Here is a 7,717-nt window from a genome sequence, read left to right as displayed (position 1 = left end):
AACTGCTCTTCGATTAAACGGATTTTTGAACGGTGAACGACGCTAGGCGCTTGCGCCTGCTCGTTTGAGGGTTGTGCAGCTATTGCAGTACCTGCTGCTTCGGCCCATCTCCCACCCTGGTGGGATACTCTTGTTTGTATTAAAGTAGTCTGAGGAAAAGAAGAAGAGGAGGAGAAGGAGGGGAAAAAAAAAAAAAAAAAAAAGAAGACGATGGGCGGATGGATTGATCGATGTCAAACGATCGATTAATGTCTATGGGATAAATGTTGTACACCTGCGTCACGGGTAAAATGAGAAATTGACTGTCGGCCCTGTGTGACAGCAGGAATGGTTTGATAAAATGGATAAATCCCCGATTTATCTTGTGAAAGTTTCTTCAAGTCAACTGTGCTGCTGCTGCTGTTACTACATTTGTTGTGAGTACTAATGAAAGCGATCGTTTTAGGGTATTTCCCAGTTTGATAGCAAAAAGCTGAAAAATGCAAGAAATGGCCTCCACGGGATAGACACAAAATATCTCCACTGTCACGGTCCAATAACCATCAAGCAGCAAATCATGTGACTGGGCGGCGGCCAGAAGATTGTCGTCTGTCTGCTGGCTGGTTGAGTTCGTCAGTTTGGCGTCTTGTGGCGGGCGATATAGGAACGTTTGGAGGTCGAGGAGGATTTTGAGAAGAATAAAAAGAGTCCGGGAAGATTTAGAGGTATCGCTTCTCGGCTCTCAAGAGCTAAGATCAAGTGTAGTATCTGTTCTTCTCAGTTTAATCCCTGGGACGCAGTTCATTGAACTGCTCTTCGATTAAACGGATTTTTGAACGGTGAACGACGCTAGGCGCTTGCGCCTGCTCGTTTGAGGGTTGTGCAGCTATTGCAGTACCTGCTGCTTCGGCCCATCTCCCACCCTGGTGGGATACTCTTGTTTGTATTAAAGTAGTCTGAGGAAAAGAAGAAGAGGAGGAGAAGGAGGGGAAAAAAAAAAAAAAAAAAAAGAAGACGATGGGCGGATGGATTGATCGATGTCAAACGATCGATTAATGTCTATGGGATAAATGTTGTACACCTGCGTCACGGGTAAAATGAGAAATTGACTGTCGGCCCTGTGTGACAGCAGGAATGGTTTGATAAAATGGATAAATCCCCGATTTATCTTGTGAAAGTTTCTTCAAGTCAACTGTGCTGCTGCTGCTGTTACTACATTTGTTGTGAGTACTAATGAAAGCGATCGTTTTAGGGTATTTCCCAGTTTGATAGCAAAAAGCTGAAAAATGCAAGAAATGGCCTCCACGGGATAGACACAAAATATCTCCACTGTCACGGTCCAATAACCATCAAGCAGCAAATCATGTGACTGGGCGGCGGCCAGAAGATTGTCGTCTGTCTGCTGGCTGGTTGAGTTCGTCAGTTTGGCGTCTTGTGGCGGGCGATATAGGAACGTTTGGAGGTCGAGGAGGATTTTGAGAAGAATAAAAAGAGTCCGGGAAGATTTAGAGGTATCGCTTCTCGGCTCTCAAGAGCTAAGATCAAGTGTAGTATCTGTTCTTCTCAGTTTAATCCCTGGGACGCAGTTCATTGAACTGCTCTTCGATTAAACGGATTTTTGAACGGTGAACGACGCTAGGCGCTTGCGCCTGCTCGTTTGAGGGTTGTGCAGCTATTGCAGTACCTGCTGCTTCGGCCCATCTCCCACCCTGGTGGGATACTCTTGTTTGTATTAAAGTAGTCTGAGGAAAAGAAGAAGAGGAGGAGAAGGAGGGGAAAAAAAAAAAAAAAAAAAAGAAGACGATGGGCGGATGGATTGATCGATGTCAAACGATCGATTAATGTCTATGGGATAAATGTTGTACACCTGCGTCACGGGTAAAATGAGAAATTGACTGTCGGCCCTGTGTGACAGCAGGAATGGTTTGATAAAATGGATAAATCCCCGATTTATCTTGTGAAAGTTTCTTCAAGTCAACTGTGCTGCTGCTGCTGTTACTACATTTGTTGTGAGTACTAATGAAAGCGATCGTTTTAGGGTATTTCCCAGTTTGATAGCAAAAAGCTGAAAAATGCAAGAAATGGCCTCCACGGGATAGACACAAAATATCTCCACTGTCACGGTCCAATAACCATCAAGCAGCAAATCATGTGACTGGGCGGCGGCCAGAAGATTGTCGTCTGTCTGCTGGCTGGTTGAGTTCGTCAGTTTGGCGTCTTGTGGCGGGCGATATAGGAACGTTTGGAGGTCGAGGAGGATTTTGAGAAGAATAAAAAGAGTCCGGGAAGATTTAGAGGTATCGCTTCTCGGCTCTCAAGAGCTAAGATCAAGTGTAGTATCTGTTCTTCTCAGTTTAATCCCTGGGACGCAGTTCATTGAACTGCTCTTCGATTAAACGGATTTTTGAACGGTGAACGACGCTAGGCGCTTGCGCCTGCTCGTTTGAGGGTTGTGCAGCTATTGCAGTACCTGCTGCTTCGGCCCATCTCCCACCCTGGTGGGATACTCTTGTTTGTATTAAAGTAGTCTGAGGAAAAGAAGAAGAGGAGGAGAAGGAGGGGAAAAAAAAAAAAAAAAAAAAGAAGACGATGGGCGGATGGATTGATCGATGTCAAACGATCGATTAATGTCTATGGGATAAATGTTGTACACCTGCGTCACGGGTAAAATGAGAAATTGACTGTCGGCCCTGTGTGACAGCAGGAATGGTTTGATAAAATGGATAAATCCCCGATTTATCTTGTGAAAGTTTCTTCAAGTCAACTGTGCTGCTGCTGCTGTTACTACATTTGTTGTGAGTACTAATGAAAGCGATCGTTTTAGGGTATTTCCCAGTTTGATAGCAAAAAGCTGAAAAATGCAAGAAATGGCCTCCACGGGATAGACACAAAATATCTCCACTGTCACGGTCCAATAACCATCAAGCAGCAAATCATGTGACTGGGCGGCGGCCAGAAGATTGTCGTCTGTCTGCTGGCTGGTTGAGTTCGTCAGTTTGGCGTCTTGTGGCGGGCGATATAGGAACGTTTGGAGGTCGAGGAGGATTTTGAGAAGAATAAAAAGAGTCCGGGAAGATTTAGAGGTATCGCTTCTCGGCTCTCAAGAGCTAAGATCAAGTGTAGTATCTGTTCTTCTCAGTTTAATCCCTGGGACGCAGTTCATTGAACTGCTCTTCGATTAAACGGATTTTTGAACGGTGAACGACGCTAGGCGCTTGCGCCTGCTCGTTTGAGGGTTGTGCAGCTATTGCAGTACCTGCTGCTTCGGCCCATCTCCCACCCTGGTGGGATACTCTTGTTTGTATTAAAGTAGTCTGAGGAAAAGAAGAAGAGGAGGAGAAGGAGGGGAAAAAAAAAAAAAAAAAAAAGAAGACGATGGGCGGATGGATTGATCGATGTCAAACGATCGATTAATGTCTATGGGATAAATGTTGTACACCTGCGTCACGGGTAAAATGAGAAATTGACTGTCGGCCCTGTGTGACAGCAGGAATGGTTTGATAAAATGGATAAATCCCCGATTTATCTTGTGAAAGTTTCTTCAAGTCAACTGTGCTGCTGCTGCTGTTACTACATTTGTTGTGAGTACTAATGAAAGCGATCGTTTTAGGGTATTTCCCAGTTTGATAGCAAAAAGCTGAAAAATGCAAGAAATGGCCTCCACGGGATAGACACAAAATATCTCCACTGTCACGGTCCAATAACCATCAAGCAGCAAATCATGTGACTGGGCGGCGGCCAGAAGATTGTCGTCTGTCTGCTGGCTGGTTGAGTTCGTCAGTTTGGCGTCTTGTGGCGGGCGATATAGGAACGTTTGGAGGTCGAGGAGGATTTTGAGAAGAATAAAAAGAGTCCGGGAAGATTTAGAGGTATCGCTTCTCGGCTCTCAAGAGCTAAGATCAAGTGTAGTATCTGTTCTTCTCAGTTTAATCCCTGGGACGCAGTTCATTGAACTGCTCTTCGATTAAACGGATTTTTGAACGGTGAACGACGCTAGGCGCTTGCGCCTGCTCGTTTGAGGGTTGTGCAGCTATTGCAGTACCTGCTGCTTCGGCCCATCTCCCACCCTGGTGGGATACTCTTGTTTGTATTAAAGTAGTCTGAGGAAAAGAAGAAGAGGAGGAGAAGGAGGGGAAAAAAAAAAAAAAAAAAAAGAAGACGATGGGCGGATGGATTGATCGATGTCAAACGATCGATTAATGTCTATGGGATAAATGTTGTACACCTGCGTCACGGGTAAAATGAGAAATTGACTGTCGGCCCTGTGTGACAGCAGGAATGGTTTGATAAAATGGATAAATCCCCGATTTATCTTGTGAAAGTTTCTTCAAGTCAACTGTGCTGCTGCTGCTGTTACTACATTTGTTGTGAGTACTAATGAAAGCGATCGTTTTAGGGTATTTCCCAGTTTGATAGCAAAAAGCTGAAAAATGCAAGAAATGGCCTCCACGGGATAGACACAAAATATCTCCACTGTCACGGTCCAATAACCATCAAGCAGCAAATCATGTGACTGGGCGGCGGCCAGAAGATTGTCGTCTGTCTGCTGGCTGGTTGAGTTCGTCAGTTTGGCGTCTTGTGGCGGGCGATATAGGAACGTTTGGAGGTCGAGGAGGATTTTGAGAAGAATAAAAAGAGTCCGGGAAGATTTAGAGGTATCGCTTCTCGGCTCTCAAGAGCTAAGATCAAGTGTAGTATCTGTTCTTCTCAGTTTAATCCCTGGGACGCAGTTCATTGAACTGCTCTTCGATTAAACGGATTTTTGAACGGTGAACGACGCTAGGCGCTTGCGCCTGCTCGTTTGAGGGTTGTGCAGCTATTGCAGTACCTGCTGCTTCGGCCCATCTCCCACCCTGGTGGGATACTCTTGTTTGTATTAAAGTAGTCTGAGGAAAAGAAGAAGAGGAGGAGAAGGAGGGGAAAAAAAAAAAAAAAAAAAAGAAGACGATGGGCGGATGGATTGATCGATGTCAAACGATCGATTAATGTCTATGGGATAAATGTTGTACACCTGCGTCACGGGTAAAATGAGAAATTGACTGTCGGCCCTGTGTGACAGCAGGAATGGTTTGATAAAATGGATAAATCCCCGATTTATCTTGTGAAAGTTTCTTCAAGTCAACTGTGCTGCTGCTGCTGTTACTACATTTGTTGTGAGTACTAATGAAAGCGATCGTTTTAGGGTATTTCCCAGTTTGATAGCAAAAAGCTGAAAAATGCAAGAAATGGCCTCCACGGGATAGACACAAAATATCTCCACTGTCACGGTCCAATAACCATCAAGCAGCAAATCATGTGACTGGGCGGCGGCCAGAAGATTGTCGTCTGTCTGCTGGCTGGTTGAGTTCGTCAGTTTGGCGTCTTGTGGCGGGCGATATAGGAACGTTTGGAGGTCGAGGAGGATTTTGAGAAGAATAAAAAGAGTCCGGGAAGATTTAGAGGTATCGCTTCTCGGCTCTCAAGAGCTAAGATCAAGTGTAGTATCTGTTCTTCTCAGTTTAATCCCTGGGACGCAGTTCATTGAACTGCTCTTCGATTAAACGGATTTTTGAACGGTGAACGACGCTAGGCGCTTGCGCCTGCTCGTTTGAGGGTTGTGCAGCTATTGCAGTACCTGCTGCTTCGGCCCATCTCCCACCCTGGTGGGATACTCTTGTTTGTATTAAAGTAGTCTGAGGAAAAGAAGAAGAGGAGGAGAAGGAGGGGAAAAAAAAAAAAAAAAAAAAGAAGACGATGGGCGGATGGATTGATCGATGTCAAACGATCGATTAATGTCTATGGGATAAATGTTGTACACCTGCGTCACGGGTAAAATGAGAAATTGACTGTCGGCCCTGTGTGACAGCAGGAATGGTTTGATAAAATGGATAAATCCCCGATTTATCTTGTGAAAGTTTCTTCAAGTCAACTGTGCTGCTGCTGCTGTTACTACATTTGTTGTGAGTACTAATGAAAGCGATCGTTTTAGGGTATTTCCCAGTTTGATAGCAAAAAGCTGAAAAATGCAAGAAATGGCCTCCACGGGATAGACACAAAATATCTCCACTGTCACGGTCCAATAACCATCAAGCAGCAAATCATGTGACTGGGCGGCGGCCAGAAGATTGTCGTCTGTCTGCTGGCTGGTTGAGTTCGTCAGTTTGGCGTCTTGTGGCGGGCGATATAGGAACGTTTGGAGGTCGAGGAGGATTTTGAGAAGAATAAAAAGAGTCCGGGAAGATTTAGAGGTATCGCTTCTCGGCTCTCAAGAGCTAAGATCAAGTGTAGTATCTGTTCTTCTCAGTTTAATCCCTGGGACGCAGTTCATTGAACTGCTCTTCGATTAAACGGATTTTTGAACGGTGAACGACGCTAGGCGCTTGCGCCTGCTCGTTTGAGGGTTGTGCAGCTATTGCAGTACCTGCTGCTTCGGCCCATCTCCCACCCTGGTGGGATACTCTTGTTTGTATTAAAGTAGTCTGAGGAAAAGAAGAAGAGGAGGAGAAGGAGGGGAAAAAAAAAAAAAAAAAAAAGAAGACGATGGGCGGATGGATTGATCGATGTCAAACGATCGATTAATGTCTATGGGATAAATGTTGTACACCTGCGTCACGGGTAAAATGAGAAATTGACTGTCGGCCCTGTGTGACAGCAGGAATGGTTTGATAAAATGGATAAATCCCCGATTTATCTTGTGAAAGTTTCTTCAAGTCAACTGTGCTGCTGCTGCTGTTACTACATTTGTTGTGAGTACTAATGAAAGCGATCGTTTTAGGGTATTTCCCAGTTTGATAGCAAAAAGCTGAAAAATGCAAGAAATGGCCTCCACGGGATAGACACAAAATATCTCCACTGTCACGGTCCAATAACCATCAAGCAGCAAATCATGTGACTGGGCGGCGGCCAGAAGATTGTCGTCTGTCTGCTGGCTGGTTGAGTTCGTCAGTTTGGCGTCTTGTGGCGGGCGATATAGGAACGTTTGGAGGTCGAGGAGGATTTTGAGAAGAATAAAAAGAGTCCGGGAAGATTTAGAGGTATCGCTTCTCGGCTCTCAAGAGCTAAGATCAAGTGTAGTATCTGTTCTTCTCAGTTTAATCCCTGGGACGCAGTTCATTGAACTGCTCTTCGATTAAACGGATTTTTGAACGGTGAACGACGCTAGGCGCTTGCGCCTGCTCGTTTGAGGGTTGTGCAGCTATTGCAGTACCTGCTGCTTCGGCCCATCTCCCACCCTGGTGGGATACTCTTGTTTGTATTAAAGTAGTCTGAGGAAAAGAAGAAGAGGAGGAGAAGGAGGGGAAAAAAAAAAAAAAAAAAAAGAAGACGATGGGCGGATGGATTGATCGATGTCAAACGATCGATTAATGTCTATGGGATAAATGTTGTACACCTGCGTCACGGGTAAAATGAGAAATTGACTGTCGGCCCTGTGTGACAGCAGGAATGGTTTGATAAAATGGATAAATCCCCGATTTATCTTGTGAAAGTTTCTTCAAGTCAACTGTGCTGCTGCTGCTGTTACTACATTTGTTGTGAGTACTAATGAAAGCGATCGTTTTAGGGTATTTCCCAGTTTGATAGCAAAAAGCTGAAAAATGCAAGAAATGGCCTCCACGGGATAGACACAAAATATCTCCACTGTCACGGTCCAATAACCATCAAGCAGCAAATCATGTGACTGGGCGGCGGCCAGAAGATTGTCGTCTGTCTGCTGGCTGGTTGAGTTCGTCAGTTTGGCGTCTTGTGGCGGGCGATATAG

The 7,717-nt window shown here is 45.1% G+C and overlaps 9 non-coding genes across 9 annotated transcripts; all 9 read left to right on the top strand.

The window, feature by feature from the left end:
* The first annotated feature begins 706 nt into the window (after positions 1 to 706).
* Positions 707 to 899, top strand: LOC143457608 (U2 spliceosomal RNA). Its single transcript, XR_013117296.1, has one exon. It is a non-coding gene; the product is annotated as a U2 spliceosomal RNA (small nuclear RNA).
* Positions 900 to 1,492: 593 nt separating this feature from the next.
* On the top strand, positions 1,493 to 1,685 carry LOC143457607 (U2 spliceosomal RNA). Its single transcript, XR_013117295.1, has one exon. It is a non-coding gene; the product is annotated as a U2 spliceosomal RNA (small nuclear RNA).
* A 593-nt stretch (positions 1,686 to 2,278) lies between these two features.
* On the top strand, positions 2,279 to 2,471 carry LOC143457606 (U2 spliceosomal RNA). The gene has a single exon (XR_013117294.1). It is a non-coding gene; the product is annotated as a U2 spliceosomal RNA (small nuclear RNA).
* A 593-nt stretch (positions 2,472 to 3,064) lies between these two features.
* Positions 3,065 to 3,257, top strand: LOC143457605 (U2 spliceosomal RNA). Its single transcript, XR_013117293.1, has one exon. It is a non-coding gene; the product is annotated as a U2 spliceosomal RNA (small nuclear RNA).
* A 593-nt stretch (positions 3,258 to 3,850) lies between these two features.
* On the top strand, positions 3,851 to 4,043 carry LOC143457604 (U2 spliceosomal RNA). The gene has a single exon (XR_013117292.1). It is a non-coding gene; the product is annotated as a U2 spliceosomal RNA (small nuclear RNA).
* Positions 4,044 to 4,636: 593 nt separating this feature from the next.
* Positions 4,637 to 4,829, top strand: LOC143457601 (U2 spliceosomal RNA). The gene has a single exon (XR_013117290.1). It is a non-coding gene; the product is annotated as a U2 spliceosomal RNA (small nuclear RNA).
* A 593-nt stretch (positions 4,830 to 5,422) lies between these two features.
* LOC143457600 (U2 spliceosomal RNA) lies at positions 5,423 to 5,615 on the top strand. Its single transcript, XR_013117289.1, has one exon. It is a non-coding gene; the product is annotated as a U2 spliceosomal RNA (small nuclear RNA).
* Positions 5,616 to 6,208: 593 nt separating this feature from the next.
* LOC143457599 (U2 spliceosomal RNA) lies at positions 6,209 to 6,401 on the top strand. Its single transcript, XR_013117288.1, has one exon. It is a non-coding gene; the product is annotated as a U2 spliceosomal RNA (small nuclear RNA).
* Positions 6,402 to 6,994: 593 nt separating this feature from the next.
* LOC143457598 (U2 spliceosomal RNA) lies at positions 6,995 to 7,187 on the top strand. The gene has a single exon (XR_013117287.1). It is a non-coding gene; the product is annotated as a U2 spliceosomal RNA (small nuclear RNA).
* The last annotated feature ends 530 nt before the right edge of the window (positions 7,188 to 7,717 follow it).

The sequence above is a fragment of the Clavelina lepadiformis genome, chromosome 4 (assembly GCF_947623445.1).
Source record: "Clavelina lepadiformis chromosome 4, kaClaLepa1.1, whole genome shotgun sequence".
NCBI lineage: Eukaryota > Metazoa > Chordata > Ascidiacea > Aplousobranchia > Clavelinidae > Clavelina > Clavelina lepadiformis.
This window is presented reverse-complemented; position numbering and strand designations above follow the sequence as displayed.